Source organism: Papio anubis, chromosome 14, assembly GCF_008728515.1.
Source record: "Papio anubis isolate 15944 chromosome 14, Panubis1.0, whole genome shotgun sequence".
Classification (NCBI taxonomy): Eukaryota; Metazoa; Chordata; class Mammalia; order Primates; family Cercopithecidae; genus Papio; species Papio anubis.
In genome coordinates this window covers 25,692,381-25,711,919 of record NC_044989.1, presented here as the reverse complement: position 1 = coordinate 25,711,919, position 19,539 = coordinate 25,692,381, and positions in this window count along the sequence as shown.

Sequence of the window (19,539 nt, the reverse complement as noted above, 5' to 3'; positions counted from 1 at the left end):
CTGTACTCCAGCCTGGGCAACAGAGCAATCCTCTACCTCAAAAAAAAAGAAAAAAAAAAAAAAGAGAGATGGAATGTGACGATGCCTGGTATTTCCATCAAAATAATTGGGATCAAGGGGAATAAGTAGAGTATAGATGAAGTAAGGTTACAGTGGGTTAATGATTATTCAAGCTGGATAATGAGTATATGGAAGTTCATCATACTAATGTGTATAATTCGTATGTATTTGAAGCTTTCCATAATTAAAAATTGTTTTTAGTCTGATCTAAGTCATACAACTATAAATGATAAAATTAGGTTTTGATCCCAGGCCCTCCTAACTTCAGAGCTTGCTCTCTTAACCTCTATGCTGGATACCTGGCAAGGTGCCTAAAAAGAGCTAAGCAGAAAAGATAAGTGATTTTCAGAGAATTCAGAAGGGATTTGGAAGCCTCTCAATTAATTTCTGCTCCGTTTTCTAGGTACTTCATGGGAAGGATCAACACAAGTGGAGCCAGATATTGATACCCCTCACCCAGAGCTTCTTATACAGAAGATGCCCTCCTTTTTTCTGCCTGCTTCTGAGTAGGTGCAGAAGCACACATGAGAGAGTGGTTGGCAGCCAAAGTTTTCTAAAAACACCCAGGCAACAGCTGTCCTTGGTTGTCACCTGACTCACCAGGCCCTGAGTCAGCACCACTCCTTTATACAGCCTCCCCTGCTGAGCCAGATCTGACCTGCCCTTTCCTGTCTGGGCTGAACTGGTTGGGCCAGCCCAGCCCTGCAGTATCCCGGCATCCTCCTCAGTGGGCAGCTTCTTGCTCCCTTATATGCATCTGAAGTTCCCACCCATGTGCTACACTTGTCATCCAGGGCAGCAACTATATGCCTGAAACTCTGGCTCTGAAGAGAACTAAAAGGCCCACTCCATGTCCTCAGAGGCATGAACAAGTATCTGAAATCTGTCTCTAGATATAGACGACATAGGATGGCCTGGGCACCAGCATCTTCCACCATCTGCAGAGGAAAGTCTTCCCTCTCTGGGTATCTCTGGGAATTGCTTTAGGCAAAAAACCAGAATGAAAGGTAAAGACACCCCCCTATTTCTGCAGAGCAGGATTCTAACACTAGGTTCAGTCCCAGAAGAGAACAAGGCTGCGGCAATATGGAGACCAAGATTTTGCTTCTGTGTTTGGTCTGTGTTTCTGTGAAAGACTCTCATGGATCGTCTCATCTCAGCCTTTTCTTGATCTAAACATGAAGCTACAGTAAGTGCTGACATATTCTACAGGCGTTGGTGGGGACCGAGCCTGGCACCGTAATTGGAGGATACAGACATTGACCTCATTGCTAAGTCACTAAGGCAACACCTGCTTCCAACCTCAGACCTCCAGGCCACCCTGCTCTGAATCCTGGCCCTGCTACTGAGGCCCGCGTGACCTTGAGCTAGTAACTAACCTTTCTGAGTCTCGGTTTTTCTCATCTGTACAGTAGGAACACAACACCTACCTTGCGGGTTGTCATGAGGGTCAGACAAAGTAGTGCATGTGAAGCACTTTGTGGGTGCACAATAAAAATCTGCGTCCTTGCTGGGTGCAGTGGTGCACACCTATAATCCCAGTACTTTGGGATGCTGAGGCCGGAGGATGGCTTGAGCCCAGGAGTTTGAGATCAGCCTGGGTAACATGGCAAAACCCCTCTCTACAAATCAAAAAAAGAAACTGGCAGATGCAGTGGTGCATGCATGTAGTCCCAGCTACTCAGGAGGCTGAGGTGGGAGGATTACTTAAACCTAGGAGTCAGAGGTTGCAGTGAGCTGAGATCATACCACTGCATTCCAGCCCGGGCGACAGAGTAAGACCTTGTCTTAAAAAAAGGCTGGGTGCAATGGCTCACGCCTGTAATCCCAGCACTTTGGGAGGCTGAGGCGGGCAGATCACAAGGTCAAGAGATCGAGACCATCCTGGCCAACATGGTGAAACCCCATCTCTATAAAAAATAAAAAAACTAGCCGGGCGAGGTGGCGGGCGCCTGTAGTCCCAGCTACTCGGGAGGCTGAGGCAGGAGAATGGCGGGAACCCGGGAGGCGGAGCTTGCAGTGAGCTGAGATCCGGCCACTGCACTCCAGTCTGGGCGACAGAGCGAGACTCCGTCTCAAAAAAAAAAAAAAAAAACAAAAACAAAAATAAAAAAATTAACTGGGCATGGTGGCATGAGCCTGTAGTCCCAGCTACTCAGGAGACTGAGGCAGGAGAATCTCTTGAACCCGGGAGTCGGAGGTTTCAGTGAGCTAAGATTGCACCACTGCCCTCCAGCCTGGCGACAGAGCAAGACTCCATCTCAAAAAAAAAAAAAAAATCAGTGTCTTTCACTTTGCCTTATTCCTTGGGACCAACTCTTATTCAACGTGCACTGATACCAAAGCTTTTAGGCCTGAGACCACGTTCTGCCCAGCTCTCCACTCTTGATTCTGGGCATTCACGGCAGAGTCCCAATACCTTCCCACTGATTCCCACATCAAAAGACAAAATTCCAACAAATTTTGTTTCAACATTTTAACTGGCTTTCATTTGAAATTCCAGAATTGGGCAACATCTCATTCTACAAGGCAGAATGAATGTTCCAACGAGCCGAGCAGAGTAGGTTGGTTTTAGAGACAGAAAGCAGAAACAGAAAACGAAAAGTGGGTTAGTCGTTTCAAAGTTACTTTTCTTATAAAGGTTAAAGCAGAGGCGACTTCCTTATCACGCTGGCTGAAACTGGCCTTTTTGGAAATTTGGCTATTATCTCTCATACTCCTAATTTCTTAGAAGGTCAGATAAACTTAGTTTCAGCTTGGTGACATGAAACTTCAGCATGAGTGACTTCATTTTGGTTTGGTCTGTTGGACCTAGCGCAGGAGCTCAGTCCAAACCAATGGTCTCCAATAAATTGTATTTATATGTACATGGGCCAGTTGTTTTCTGATCGTCTGCTAGCCCAGACCACACCACACCAGAGTCCTGACTCCATAATTCCATGCACTCTTTTTTTTTGAGATGGAGTCTCATCCTGTATCCCAGGCTGTAGCGTAATGGCACAATTTCGGCTCACAGCAACCTCTGCTTCATGGGTTCAAGCAATTCACCTGCCTCAGTCTCCCGAGTAGCTGGGATTACAGGTACCCGCCACCACACCCAGCTGACTTTTGTATTATTATTAGAGACGCGGTGGGGGTTGGCCAGGCTGGTCTCAAGCTCCTGACCTCAAGTGATCTGCCCGTTTTGGCCTCCTAAAATGCTGGGATTGCAGGCATGAGCCACCATGTCCAGCCCTTCATAATTCCATGCATTCTTAATTTGTGTTTGTCCCAGTGGCTACTACCACACAGTTGGATCTGATTATTTCTGTGTACTCTCTCACTAACTCATTCCCTTCTTCCTCTTTTTCTTTAGCCTTAAAACTCCTGAAGGTGGGTTTTCCAGGGCCCCTTCTCCCATCTCTGTCTTTTGTGTATTCTCATTGCTAAGGACCCACTGTCTTGAGTCTCCCGCAGGCAAACAGCCAGCTCTACGCCTTCCCCTTCTTTCCTCCAGGCTCCCCTGCCAGGGGAGTGGTGTTACAGCTCTCTTACCAGCATCAGGACTTTGTCTAATCACTCCAGTTTTTCAATCTCTCTTAAAGTGTGGGAGCCACAATCAGGCATGATATGCCAGTAATTGTTTGACGTGGTATAATAGAAAAGACAACCACATATTTCACTGTACGCATATACTGGGGTTAATGTAACCTAAGTGTATATTAGGACTTTGGCAACTGGGTCATGATGTTTGCTCTAATAGGTTTGTGGCCAGCTAAAAATCCTAGGCCTTTTTTCACAAACTGCAGATAAGTCTCCACATTTTGTACTGATATAGCTGACTTAATAAGATCTAACTTTAATAATTTCTTTAATTTTTTTTTTTTTTTTGAGGCAGGGTCTCACTCTGTTGCCCAGGCTGGAGTGCAGTGGTGCAGTCTCGGCTCACTGTAGCCTCAACCTCCTGGGCTCAAGCGATCCTCCCACCTCAGCCCTTCGAGTAGCTGGAACTAAAGAAGCACACCACCATGCCCTGCTAATTTGTGTATTTTTTGTAGAGACAGGGTTTTGCCATATTGCCCAGCCTGTTTTTGAACTCCTGAGCTCAAACGATCCTCCTACTTCAGCCTCCCAAAGTACTGGGATTCCAGGTATGTACCACCACACCCAGCCTAACTTTAATAATTCATCAATTTATCACTATTGTATATCATTTTGGTTCTTTAACAAATAAATTGCAAGGGAAAAAAAGTGTCAGGGGGTGATTTGTAGATAAAAGAGACTTTCAATCAATTGCAATGTGTGGGCCAGGCGCAGTGGCACACACCTGTAACCCCAGCCCTTTCAGATCACGTGAGGCCAGGAATTTGAGACCAGCTTGGGCAATGTGGTGAAGGCTTATCTCTACAAAAAAATAATAATAATACAAAAAAATCAGCGGGGTGTGGTGGTACATGCCTGTGGTCCCAGCTATTTGGGAGGCTGAGGTGGGAGGATTACCTGAGACCAGAAGGCAGAGGTTACAGTGTGCCAAGACTGTGCCACTGCACTCCAGCCTGGGTGGAACCCTTGTCTCTATCTCTATATATATATGTATATATATACACACACACACACATATATATATATATATATTTTGAGACAGAGTCTCACTGCAATGCCCAGGCTAGAGTGCAATGGCGCAATCTCAGCTCACTGCAACCTCCACCTCCCAGGTTCAAGTAATTCTCCTGCCTCAGGCTCCTGAGCAGTTGGGATTACAGGCACCTGCCACCATACCCGGCTAATTTTTGTATTTTTAGTAGAGACGGGGTTTCACCATGATGGCCAGGCTGGTCTTGAACTCTTGACCTCAAATGATCTGCCCACCTTGGCCTCCCAAAGTGCTGGGATTACAAGCATGAGCCACTGCACCCAGCCCCATTTGAAGGCTTCATGGGAAGACAGAAGAGGATTACATCACACACCATAAAGCAAATCTCAATTAGATCCCTCCACTCTACTAGCTAAACCTGTTCTCCCTCCAAATGTTTTCTCCCTTGCTACCATATTGCCAACTTTCCTTCCTTCATCTCTTTCCATATACAACTTCTGAATTCCCTCTTTTCTTCCAAACCATTCAGCTATGGTCCCAACTTTATCCCCTCATATCATTTGCACTCAGCAAAACAAAAGCACAGTAGTTACCTAAAAAGCAATTGACTATTTTTCCTCAAGGATGCTCCTTGGGAAAGTGGGAGGTAGCTCAGTTCATTCCACGGCAATAGAGCCCATGTCAATAATAAATATTTCCTGGAGGCTTGTTAAGAATAAGATGCTGGGCTAAGCATCTGACAAAATGATTTCATGTCATGTAGTTCATTAGTGGCAGATCTACTATAGAACTTTAATTAGAAAGGTTAAATCACAACTACTTTTTTTTTTTTTTTGAGACAGAGTCTCGCTCGCACTGTCGCCCGGGCTGGAGTGCAGTAGTGCAATCTCAGCTCACTGCAACCTCCGCCTCCTGGGTTCAAGCGATTCTCCTGCCTCAGCCTCCCGAGTAACTGGGACTACAGGCACCTGCCACCATGCCCAGCTAATTTTGTGTATTTTTAGTAGAGATGGGGTTGCACCATGTTGGCCAGGCTCGTCTCAAACTCCTGACTTCGTGATTCACCCGCCTCAGCCTCCCAAAGTGCTGGGATTACAGACGTGAGCCACCACGCCCGGCCTAAATCACTTCTGAGCCACTCAGATTCATGTTTTTCAATTTGTTTGTTTGTTTGTTTGTTTGTTTTTGCTTAACAGCCCTGTAGGCTAGATGGAAAAGGTGCATTGTTTCATTTTCTGAAGAGGGAAATCGAGGGACAGTGACTGAGGGACTTTGCAACTTAGGTAGTGAAAAGCCTTGATCTATGTCTAGGATATTTTGTCTTTTGCAGGATGTATGAAATTGTGACCGAATTCACATGGAAAATGTAACGAATAAAGGACACTGTGTAATCTAAGACACTGTTATGTTAGGTCAAGTAGAAAGGACAAAAGCATTATGACTGATAAGGAGTACCGAGAAGACAAGTGGGAGAGGACAGACCGTCAGTGTTTCTACCACGGTGACAGGGAAGAGAGGCCAGCGCTGGGCAAGGCAGGATCCTGTTTGGCAAGGGATGTCTGTCCCTGTGTGGGAAAGCATGACTCATCAGGGTGCCACAGCTCAGTGACACAGGCTCTTAAGATCTTTCAAGTCCCCTTAGCCTGACTCTGTATTTACAAAGCGACTCTTGGATCTACTTTGAGCTTCTGAAGTGTGCCTTCCCACAAAGCAAGGAATGTGCTGACAGGGGTTTCTTCAGGCCTATTGTCAATTATATTTCACAGAATGAATGAATAATGCTGCATCTGGTTTCTCCCTCTTGAGTTTGGTTTAGAGCGAGTTTATTCATTCAACATCAGTTCAACAAATATTGATTGAGTGCTATTTACGTGCCAGGCATTGGCCAGAGCCCTTGTGACACAGTCAGATAAGATCTCTATCCTTACAGAGTCCACGCGATGATGAGGGGGTGACGCATAACAGAAAAACAAACATATCAATAGATAACTTCAAACTGATAGTCCACACCTGGGGTTACTGAATTCCTGCACACAGGCTCAGCCGTACCCGAGGTTCTAAGACCCTCTCTGTCTCATGCACACCAGGAAGACTTAAGAAGCTTTAGCTCAATCTCAGAGGATTTAGCAGATCAAATTTCCCTCTAGTATGACGTGGCCACTGAGAGGCCATGTTTAGACTTAAGACCCACTACTTCTCTCACCGCTGCAGGTCTAGCCCCAGGGCCTCAGTGTGTGCACACTCTATGCCCAGTGGGTTGGAAGGTCCTTCTACTCTAGCTAATGGGGACACCAGCTCTTCCCAGCCCTGTGTAAGCTCTGCTGACAGATTCTTCTCCTCCTCCTCTCCATGGCTCCTTTCCCCAGTGTGACAGTAGTTTCTTCACACACATGACTGATTGGAACCCAAAGAATCAGGGGAGGCCAGGCGCAATAACTCACGCCTGTAATCCCAGCACTCTGGGTGGCTGAGGCAGGCAGATAACCTGAGCTCAGGAGTTTGAGACCAGGCTGGGCAACATGATGAAATCCTGTCTCTACAAAAAATATGAAAATTAGCGAGGTGCAGTGGCTTGTAACTATAGTCCCAGCTACTTAGGAGGTTGAGGCTGCAGCGAGCCATGTTCGCACCACTGCACTCCCACCTCGGTGACAAAGTGAGACCCTGTCTCAAAAAAAAAAAAAAAAGTTGGGGGATGCCTCGGCAGGTCTCCAGGAGCCCACATTCTCTGTGCTGTAGCCTGGACACTCTCTCCAGGCAATGAGCTGGGACATCTGCACCTCATTGGTTTCCCTTCTCTTCAGAGTCACTGTCCTGAGTTCCCTGTTGACCAATGACCAATGTCTTTTTTTGTTGTTTTGTTTTGGTTTTTTTTGAGACGGAGTTTCGCTCTTGTTGCCCAGGGTGGAGTGCAATGGCGCGATCTCAGCTCACCTCAACCTCCGCTTCCTGGGTTCAAGCAATTCTCCTGCCTCAGCTTTCCAAGTAGCTGGGATTATAGGCATGCACCACCATGCCTGACTAATTTTGTATTTTTAGTAGAGACAGGATTTCTCCATGTTGGTCAGGCTGACTCGAACTCACGACCTCAGGTGATCTGCCTGCCTCGGCCTCCCAAAGTGCCAGGATTACAGGCGTGAGCCACTGCGCCCGGCCGGCCAATGTCCTAAAACTACTGTTTCAAATATTTCATTCAACTTTTTGCTCGATTAAGGAGAGGATAAATCTAGACCCCATTCCTTCATCATGGCAAAAAGTAGACATTGTCTTCTTCTGTTAAGTAATTGTTTTTATTGAAGCATCACACACATACACAAAAACACACAAATCCTAAGTGTATACAGTTCAATAAACTTTCACAAAATGAACACACCTGTGCAACCACCTCTCACATTAATAAACAGAATATTACCAGCACGTCAGAGACGCCGTGCTCCTTTCCAATCACTACCCATCCTCCCAGGGGAGCCACTTTTCTAATTTTTAACACCATAGTGCCTGTTTTTGAACTTGCAGTGTGTATTCTTTTGTGTCTGATCTTTTCTGTTTGTTGTGTGAAGAAATAATTCTTTTTCACTGCTATGTAATATCCCATTTTATTTTATTTTATTTATTTTTTGAGATGGAGTTTTGCTCTTGTTGCCCAGGCTGGAGTGCAACAAGATCTCGGCTCACTGCAACCTCTGCCTCCTGGGTATAAGCAATTCTCCTGCCTCAGCCTCCCAAGTAGCTGGGATTACAGGCATGTGCCACCACACCCAGCTAATTTTGTGTTTTTAGTAGAGATGGGGTTTCACCATGTTGGTCAGGCTGGTCTTGAACTCCTGACCTCAGGTGATCTGCCCACCTTGGCCTTCCAAAATGCTGGGATTACAAGCGTGAGCCACTGCACCCAGCCCCATTTTATTAATATACCATATTATTCATCTATTCCAAGGTTGATGGGTATTTGAGTTGTTTCTAGTTTGGGTCTATTACAAATAGTGCTGTTATGAACATTTTTGCATTTTTTTTGGAGCCTATGTATGTATGCATATTTCTAGGAGTACATGTGTATGTATTTCTAGGAACTACTAGCTCATACATGACTAGGTATCTCTTCTACTTTAGTAGATACCACTAGTTTCCCAAAGTAGCTATTCCAATTTACATTGCCACTAGCAATGTATGAGAGTTCCAGTTGCTCTACTTCCTCACCAACACTTAGTATTGTGTCTTTTTCATTTTAGTCATTCTAATGGACTTTACTTACATTACCTTTTAGAACACCCCACAGGCATAAAAAAAACTACCAAGCTTAATGAGCTGGCATTGTGCCAGTTTGAGACACCTGTATGTAAGGTGTTTCCTCCCAATAGCTTTACACATTTCCATATGCATTCTGTTTGTTTGTGTTCACCAGAATTATATTTGAGCAGAATTTGAGAACTAAGTGTTAGATGTACCATATAAAGAAATAGGGGGAGGAAAGGCAAACAAGTGCCTATGTGGCAGAGGAAGCAATATGTGGAAAGGAAGGAAGTCATAAAAGGGCTTGGCTCGGGGCTGCCTGGTACAATTGTGCATGATTCTTGGAGTTGTTATTCACTCCTTTGTCTATGGGAATGGCAACTCCTGGAATTGTGCAGTGCACAACCTATGAAGCTGCACACAGCAGCCATGCCTGTCATGGTCAGGGATAAAAAGAACTTTGGTGTGTCTGGAAGGCAGGGTGGGTAGGGTAGAGAAGCAGGAGAAGCCAGATTCAGAGATGGGGCAATATAACTGACTCAGCCTTTGTCAGATGTCAGAGGCTTGCTTGGAAACTCCACCCCACCGTCAGCCCTCCCCTGCTAGCAGGATTGTACAAGCTTCCTCCTCTTGGATACCTCACCCCTCTGAACCAACAGAGCTGCCACTGAATTGGGGCTGAGGTGAACCCGTGCCAGGAAGGAGAAATGCTGAGCAGGCCCTGGCTTGTCTTGCTTCACGACTCTGATTTCAACAAATTAAGGAACCAACTCCCTGGCCTTCCCCTATCTTGGGCTTCCTCTTTGCCTACAGCTTCAGTGCACTCTTCTGCCTGGGAAAACCAGATAAACTGGGATGGGAAGCGGTGCCCCACCCACTCAACCCCCTAGGTTTGTGTTACTGAGTCACCAGGGGTGGTTTCTGAGGGCACAAGAAAGTAACAGGAGAATCCCGGGGCTCCCAGGCATCATCTTCATGGCCGGCCAGAGTTAAGGGAACCCCTCTGAAAGAGATCTTTGGGTTGACACTCTTTTGTCTCCAAGTCCTCGTTACATTTTATACCTATGTGTGGTGTCTTTTTTTTTCTTTTTTTTTGGTTTTTTCTTTTGAGATTAAGTCTCACTTTGTCACCCAGGCCGGAGTGCAGTGGCGCCATCTTGGCTCACTGCAAACCTCCGCCTCCCGGGTTCAAGTGATTCTCTTGTCTCAGCCTCCTGAGTAGCTGGAATTATAGGCATGCACCACCGTTCCTAGCTAAGTTTTGTATTTTTATTGGAGATGAAGTTTTGCCATGTTGGCCAGGCTGGTCTCGAACTCCTGACCTTAGGTGATCCACACACCTCAGCCTCTCAAAGTGCTGGGATTATAAACATGAGCCACCATGCCCAGCCAGAAGATTACTTTTGGTTACTTTGTTTTAGAGATGGGGTTTTGCTATGTTGCCCTGCTGGTCTAAAACCCCCGGGCTAAAGCAATCCTCTCGCCTAGGCCTCCAGAGTAGCTGGGACTGTAGGTGTGCACTCTGCACCCAGCTCAGAAGATCATTTTTAAAACAACCATCAAAGATGTATTGCAGACTTAAAATGTGTTCAACAGTGGGTTAGGCCCTTATAAGGAGTAGAAAACAATAGGCACAAGTTCTTCTCTCAAAGAAGCTAATAACTAGAGAAAATTAAAATTAGCATGAACTCCCTGAGCAGACACCAGCTGGGAACAGTGAGAGATAGGGTCTCACGCTGCCACCCAGGCTGGTGTGCAGTGGTGCAGTCTTGGCTCACTGCAACCTTCACCCCCCAGGTTCAAGCTGCTCTCCTGCCTCAGCCTCTTGAGTAGCTGGGATTACAGGCATGCACCACCACACCCAGCTAATTTTTGTATTTTTAGTAGAGATGGGGTTTTACCATGTTGGCCAGGCTGGTCTCGAGCTCCTGACCTCAAGTGGTCCACCTGCCTCGCCTTCCCAAAGTGCTGGAATTATAGGCGTGAGCCACAGCACCCAGCCTATATCTAATTAAATGCTAAACTATGTGGCCCATGTAAATGCTGAGAAGGTCTCCAGGTACCCAAGAGGCTCTAGGTGCTGGAAAAAGTCCAATTCCTAGTGGGCTGGGGGCTGAAGGAAGGGTAGGCTTGAATAGACAAAGGGCATCTGACAGGTAAACAGTTGGGGGCAAGTCAAAGACATTATCTTCTTCAAAATAACTTCCATTTTGGTTGAACTTTAATCTTTTCAATGAAACTTCATATATCTATTCTTTTTTTTATCTTCTCAGCAGGCTTCAACATTTGGCAGAACAGAGATTCCCACTCACAAGGAAAGTGAGAACTGAGAGTATCTGTTGATGTTTGTTCAACATCCCTTTTCCCTTCTTCTGCAATTAGAACCCTGGTTTTCCTTGGAAAAGTCTCTCTCTTCACTCTCACACCAACCAGGGTCTGACTCCATCCAAACTCCAGGGTAGGCATAACCAGGCCTGGCCTGCCACTGGCCAGGGCTCCAGAAATGGGTATGTGACTCAAGTAGGCCAATGAGACTCACAGTCAGAACCTTTGCTGAGGCTGGGCACGGTGGCTCACAGCTGTAATCCCAGCACTTTGGGAGGCTGAGGCGGGCAGATCACCTGAGGTCAGGAGTTCAAGACCAGCCTGGCTAACATGGTGAAACCCCGTCTTTACTAACAATACAAAAATTAGCTGTGCATGGTGGTGTGTGCCTGTAGTCTCAGCTACTTGGGAGGCTGAGGCAGGAGAATTACTTAAACCTGGGAGGTAGAGGTTGCAGTGAGCTGATATCGTGTCATTACACTCCAGCCTGGGAGACAAGAATGAAACTCCATCTCAATAAAAAAAACAAAAAAACAAACAAAAATAGAACCTGGCCGGGTGCGATGCCTCATGCTGTAATTCCAGCACTTTGGGAGGCTGAGGCAGGCAGATCAGGGGATCAGGAGATTGAGACCATCCTTGCTAATACAGCGAAACCCCATCTCTACTAAAAATACAAAAAATTAGCCGGGCGTGGTGGCGGGCGCCTGTAGTCCCAGCTACTTGGGAGGCTGAGTCGGGAGAATGGCGTGAACCAGGGAGGCGGAGCTTGCAGTGAGCCCAGATCGCGCCACTGCACTCCAGCATGGGCGACAGAGCGACAGAGCAAGACTCCATCTCAAAAAATAAAAAAGAAAAAAAGAAAAGAAAAAAAAAAAAGAACCTTTGCTGAAACAATGGGGGATGATAATAAAACCAACTCAGAGGAAAACAGCCAAGAGACCATTTCCTGGTGACATGGTTCAGGTCCTTAGATCCAGCTGTGCCTGAAGCTTGAGTTATCCTAAAATTTGTCTGAGGTAAGCCATTACATCTCCTCCTTTACGTCAGTCAGTTTGAATTCGGTTTCTGTTACTTGCTACCAAAAGAGTACTGACTAATTCAGAAAGCTTAAACAATTTATTTGAATTCAGAGAGCTAATAAATGACAAAGAGGGACCTGGAACACAGATTTTATGTTTCTGATCCTGTGTTCTTAGATGAAGTGTAATGGCCAGAGTGAAGGTGGAGTGGAAGAGGCAGTGAGGAGAACGCCAAGGCCAGTGTGATGGGAGATGGACTGAAAAATAGGCTGGGGAAGCTAGAATAGGAAACAGGGAGTCACCAAAGGTGCTTGAACAGTTTGTGGTTTTTTGTTTTTTTTCTTTAAGAGATGGGGTTTCGCCATGTTGCCCAGGCAAGTCTCAGACTCCTAAGCTCAAGGGACCCACCTGCCTTGGCCTCCCAAAGGATTACAGGTGTGAGCCACCACGCCTGGCCGTGCTTGAACAATTTAAACGAGGCATTTAAAGAAGATAATGAGTACTAGTGTTCTGTTTCTCTTTTCTTTTCTTTCTTTTTTTTCTTTGAGATGGAGTCTTGCTCTGTCACCCAGCCTGGAGTGCAGTGGCACGATCTCGGCTCACTGCAACCTCCACCTCCCGAGTTCAAGCTATTCTTCTGCCTCAGCCTCCTGAGTAGCTGGGACTACAGGCGCGCACCACTACGCTGGGCTGATTTTTGTATTTTTAGTAGATACGCGGTTTCACCATATTGGCCAGGCTGGTCTCGAATTCCTGGCCTCCTGATCCACCCGCTTTGGCCTCCCAAAGTTCTGGGATTACACGCGTAAGCCACCATGCCTGGCGTTTTATTTTTTTGAGACTGAGTTTTGCTCTGTTGCCAGGCTGGAGTACAGTGGCACGATCTCAGCTCACTGTAACCTCTGTCTCCCAGGTTCAAGCGATTTTTCTGCCTCAGCCTCCTGAAGAGCTGGGACTATAGGCACGTGCCACCATGCCCAGCTAATTTTTTGTATTTTTTTAGTAGAGACGGAGCTTTACCATGTTGGTCAGGCTGGTCTGAACTCCTGACCTTGTGATCCACCTGCCTTGGCCTCCCAAAGTGCTGGGATTACAGGAGTGAGCCACTGTGCCCAGCATTGTGTTCTGTTTCTTAATATGAGGGATGGTTTTAGCTCCCCACATACATTCATTCTAAATTATGCTGATGTGTTTTGTATGTACCTCTGAATACATACATGATGTAATTCATAATTTTTTTTTTTTTTTTGAGACAGAGTTTCAGTCTGTCACGCAGGCTGGAGCGCAATGGTGTGATCCTGGCTCGCTGGAACCTCCATATCCCTGACTTAAGCAATCCTCCCACCTCAGTCTCCTGAGTAGATGGGACTACAGGTGTAATCACACCCAGTTAACTTTTGTATATGTATATATTTTTTGGTAGAGATAAGGTTTTGCCGTGTTGCCCAGGCTGGTCCGCCTCAGCCTCACAAAGTCCTGGGATTACAGGCATGAGCCACTGCACCCAGCCATTCATATTATTATTATTATTTATTTATTTAAATTAATTAAGTAATTAATTTTTTGAGATGGAGTCTCGCTCTGTCACCAGGCTGGAGTGCAGTGGCACAATCTCGGCTCACTGCAACCTCCACCTCCCGGGTTCAAGTGATACTCCTGCGTTAGCCTCCTGAGTAGCTGGGACTACAGGTGCCCACCACCACGCCTGGCTAATTTTTGTATTTGTAGTAGAGGTGGGGTTTCACCATGTTGACCAGGATGGTCTCAATATCTTGACCTCGTGATCCACCTACCTCGGCCTCCCAAAGTGCTGGGATTACAGGCGCGAGCCACCGCACCCAGCCATTTATTATTTTTTTGAGACGGAGTGGGCTCTTGTTGCCCCGGCTGGAGTGCAATGGCACGATCTCAGCTCACTGCAACCTCTGCCTCCCAGGTTCAAGTGATTATCCTGCTTCAGCCTCCCAAGTAGCTGGGATTACAGGCACACACCACCACGCCTGACTAATTTCTGCAATTTTAGTAGACATGGGGTTTCACTATGTTAGCCAGGCTGGTCTCAAACTCCCTGACCTCAGGCAATCTGCCCATCTCGGCCTTACAAAGCACTGGGATTACAGGCGTGAGCCACCGCGCCCGGCCTATTATTATTATTGTTTTTTTACTGTTATACATAGCAGGGTTGGTTGGTTGTCGTTCATAATTTTTAAAAATGAGAAAGAAAATACACGATGTAGTGGTGGTGACCTGCTGAATGAGATGGAGAAGAGAGACCCTGGAGTCAGACATGGAAAGGAAGCTGGTGCTGAGATGAGAGCTTGGGCTGAGGAGGGTATGGAGCGGGACACTGGGAACTGTCGGGGAGGGCGATGGGAAGGTAAGAGGCGCCTCACAGAGAACGGGAACAAGGATGTGAGGAAAATGTAACTCCAAATACTGGTGATGGTGACAGGGACAGGGTAATTGGGAGTGAGAGGGCGGGCTAGGGGTATTAAGGTGGGTGTTGGTTACATTTTGAATTTGTTCATATCAAATCAAGTCCAAGCTGTGGGTCTGGCATCATCTGGTTGGAAGCAGCAGAAGTCTACTCATGCTAGCTCAAGACGGGGAACTGGAAAGCCCAAACTGGAAGCTCCTCTCTCTGTAACGTCAGGGCACATGGTCTTCCCTCTGTTCTCTGCATCTGTTTCTTCTGCTTCCTCGTAGGAAGAGCAGACCTGGCGGAAGCTGGAGTGCCCTGAGAATCCTGTGGGGAGGGAAGCTGCTGAGCAGGGCACGTCAGCTGGACAGGGCATCCAAAGAGTCTCCAGGCCATGAACTGGGTGAAGGAGGACCCCGGTCACCGGAGGCCCGGGGGTCAGCAAGGTGTAGGATCTGTGTTCAAGGATAGCAAAAGAAGAGACTGATTTTCATTTGGGAAGGGGAAACAACAAGGTCAAGTTCAGAGAATGAGCAATGCCGGATGAGGATGATAGAAGGCCTTTCTGGCCAATGTCATTCTCTCTGGGGTTCCTCCTTTCAGGCTCAAACAGGCTGTGCCATCCTTTCCGCTGCCCTGGCTCCTCCAGACTCCTTTTCCTCATTCCAAACTCCTTAAAAGCCGCCTGTGCCCCCTAACTCACCTCCTATACACCCCTCCACCCTCAACACCAGGCCCACCCTGCTGATATGCCTTAGGAATGGGTTAGCAGTGTCTCCAAAGATTTTCTTGTTGCTATAGCCAGGCAACAGATACTCTTCAGTTCTAATCTTGTTTCATTCATTCATTTACATCAGCAAATATTTGTTAGGTCCTGACTACTTGTTGTATCCCCAATACTGGGGATACAATATTGAACAAGTTTGATGAGTTAAAGGTTCTCTGTAAAGGCAGCATCTACTTCTCCCACCCAAGGCGCCACACACATGCACATGCATGAAAGCATATATGTTCAGTTTTTCTGTTAACATCCTCCCCAAAGTCTCTGACTTGGGGCCCAGCTGCCAGGCATGCAATCTGTGTGGGACACAGACAAATGGGAAGGAAGTTGGGCTGGGAGCCAAAGGAAACTGGGGAGGAAAGGGGGCAGACAGCCCAGAAGGGGCACCCCAGGACGTGCTTATTTGCTAGTGGCCCAGGGAGTGCATAACTCCGAATGGCAAGCACCCAGTGGAGAAGGGCACCCTGCCAGGGTCTCAGGTTCTGGGCCACTTCAGGTAGTTCTTGAGGCAAGACCCTTCCCAAAGGGTGAGAGAGGCCCCCAGGGGCCTCGTGCCAGCCTTTCCAGAGGCAAGCAGCCCCAGGAACATGCCTGTCACCTCATCCTCCTTTTCTGACTCCTTGGCTTTGATCCTAGAGCACGCTACTCCCAGGACTACCCCTGGAGAGGGGAGTCTCTGAGCAGGGCCCCAGATTCTGGGCAAAACACTGGCCTCCTACAGTGTAAGGAGCCAACCAGTCAGGGCTCAAGCTGGCTGAACGCCCACGGGTTCTGGCAATAGAAGGTCCCAGAGTCTTGCTTTCTTTCTTTCCTAGAGAATTACATAACATAAGTGAACAATAAGAGGAAAAGGAGAAAGAATAGGGGAAAAGGAGAAGAGAAGGAGTGGGAAAGGAAGGAGGTGGAGGAGAGTAGTTTTTTTTAAAACATAACCCTGATCATATGTTTTTAAAACATAACCCTGATCTCTGCTTAAAACCTTTTGATAATTTCCTGTTGCTCCTTAGATCAGCCCCTCTCCCCTCCCTCCCTGCCTGTCCGGCCTTACTGGGGTTCCAGGGCCTTCTAGGATATGTTCACACAGGCCTTGTGGGAAATTGCCCCATGGTGTTGCAGCAGCTGAAACAGAGGTAGCACCATAATGGCCCATCATAAGGAGCATGGGGGAACTACAGAAAGTGGTTGGGGGCTGGGCGTTGTGGCTCACGCCTGTAATCCCAGCATCTGGGGAGGCCAAGGCGGGCAGATCACTTGAGCTTAGGAGTCGGAGACCAGCCTGGCCAACATGGTGAAATCCAGTCTCTACTAAAAATACAAACATTGCTCAGACGTGGTGGTGCGTGCCTGTAATCCCAGTTACTCGGAAGGCTGAGGTGTGAGGATCATTTGAACCTGGGAGGGAGAGGTTGCAGTGAGCCGAGATCGTACCTCTGCACTCCAGCCTGGGTGACAAGAGTGAGACTCAAAAAAAAAAAAAAAAAAAAAAGGGAGGGGCGTTTAGTCCCAGCTCTGTGACCACGGGAGAATCATCTCTCCTCTCTAAGCCTCCTTTTCCTCCCCTGTTCAGTGGTCAAGGAGAGCAATCCAGCCCTGCCTACCTTACTGGGTTATTGTGAGGCTCAGGGGAGATAAAGAATCTAGAAACCCTTTGTAAATTATCAAATACCGAACAAACAAGGCATTGTTCCCACTACTGAGTAAATTACCTTGACAAGTGTTAGAGACCTGCCCCTTTCATCTCACAGAGCTTCTCTTTCTAATAATCCTTCATGTCATTATTGCACCTTAAGCTTTTCAAAGTACTTGTATTCGTATTGTGTCATTTGCTCCTGACACCATCACTGTGTGGGTGGCTGGGCAGGGCTGCCCCTTGCTGGGCATATTAAGTGCACAGGCTCAGAGGGGTGAAGTCATCATGAGTCCCGGCGTCAGAGGTCCAGCATCACGCGGCATATTGTGGCTGAGCCAGGCCCGAGCTCAGGTTTCCTGACTCCAACTCAGGACCTGCTTCCAGCTCTTGGGGCTACTCTGCTCCCAGCGTTGACCAGCTGTTGTTCTGTTTAGATTCTAAACCTTCAGAGCCCACAGACAGGATCTCCTTTAGGGGGATTCACTTCTCCATAGCAGTGAGCAAGGTCTTTGGGTGCAGCTAATTCAGAGGACACTTGAGCCTTTGCCAGTGAGACAGGCTTGGGTGGTTTGTTTCTTGAAACAGAGTCTCATTCTGTTGTCCAGGTTGGAGTGCAGTGGCACAATCCTAGTTCACTATAACCTCCACCTCCCAGGTTCAAGCTATTCTCATGTCTCAGTCACCCGAGTAGCTGGAATTACAAATGTGCACCACCACGCCCAGCTAATTTTTGTATTTTTAGTAGAGATGGGGTTTTGCTATGTTGACCAGGCTGGTCTGGAACTCTTGACCTCAAGTGATCCACCTGCCTTGGTCTCCCAAAGTGCTGGGATTACAGGCGTGAGCCACCACGTCTGGTCCAGGTTTGGGTTTTAAAAATTGACTCAACCCAGGCTCCTGTGAGTTTGCCAGGCTCCTTTATCACTCCTTGCGATAGTGGTCAGCAAACATCCAGGTCACAGGTGTTCATTTTGGACCATCTTGGAAGCCTTCCTCCAAGTGTGATTCTAACCATATAGGCTGCAGAATGCCTAAGTACTCCACAAAATTGATCGCTCAATCTCACAGCTACTGAGCGTTGCTGGTATCCAGGGTTAGGACGAGGCAAGGAAATCCATGGGTGTTCCCTGACCTGGAGTTGCTCACAGTTGGAGAAACAATACCACACATGAAGATAACAGCAAAGAAGGTGGTACAAGGGCCCTGGATGAAAGATACTAGGAGCTCTCAGAAATGCGGAGATTGGGGTTGGGCATGGGGCTCATGCCTGTAATCCCAGCACTTTGGGAGCTGGAGGCAGGAGGATCACTTGAGCCCAGGAGCTTGAGATTGCAGTGAGCTATGATTGCATCACCGCATTCTAGCCTGGGTGACAAGATCGTCCAAAGTCAAAAAAGAAAGAAAGAAAAAGAAAGAGAGAGGCCTGGGCATGGTGGCTGATGCCTGTAATCCCAGCACTTTGGGAGGCCAAGGCAGGAGGACCACCTGAAGTCGGGAGTTCGAGACCAGCCTGACCAACATGGAGAAACCCTATTTCTATTAAAAATACAAAGTCAACCAGGTGTTGTGGCACATGCCTGTAATCCTAACTCGGGAGGCTGAGGCAGGAGAATCGCGGGAGGTGGAGGTTGCTGTGAGCCAAGATCGCGCCATTGTACTCCAACCTGGGCAATGAGAGGAAAACTCCTCTCAGAAAAAAAAGAAAGGACAGAAGGAAGGAAGGAAGGAAGGGAGGGAGGGAGATAGAGAGAGAGAGAGAGAAGAGAGAAAGAGGGGAGGAAAGAGGAAAGGAAGGAAGAGAGAAAGAAAAGAAAGAAAAAAAGAAAAAGAAAGAGAAAGAGAGAGAAAAAGAGAGAGAAAGAAAAAGAAAGAGGCTGGGTGCGGTGGCTCACGCCTGTAATCCTAGCACTTTCGGAAGCCGAGGCAGGTAGATCTCCTGAGGTCAGGAGTTCGAGACCAGCCTGGCCAACATGGCAAAACTCTGTCTCTACTAAAAATACAAAAATTAGCCAGGCACGGTGGCATGTGTCTGTAGTCCCAGCTACTTGGGAGACTGAGGCAGGAGAATGGTGTGAATCCTGGAGGCAAAGCTTGCAGTGAGCTGAGATCATGCCACTGCACTCCAGCCTGGGCGACAGAGCAAAACTTTGTCTCAAAAAAAAAAAAAGAGAACAAAAAAGGAAGAAAAAAATAAGGGAGGGAGGGAAAGAGGAAAGGAAGAAAGGAAGAAAGGAAGAAAGAAAGAAAGAAAAGCAAGGCAAAGAAAGAGAGGAAGAAAGAAGAGAGGAAGAAAGAAAAGAAAGAAAGAGACAGAAAGAGAAAGAAAGAAAGAAAAGAGACAGAGAGAAAGAAGAAAGAAAGAAAGAGAGACAAAAGAAAGAAAAGCAAGGCAAAGAAAAAGAAAAGCCAGGCAAACAAAGAGAAAAGCAAGGCAAAGAAAGACAGAAAGAAAAGAAAGAAAGAGACAGAGAAAGAAAGAAAAGAGAGAGAAAGAAGAAA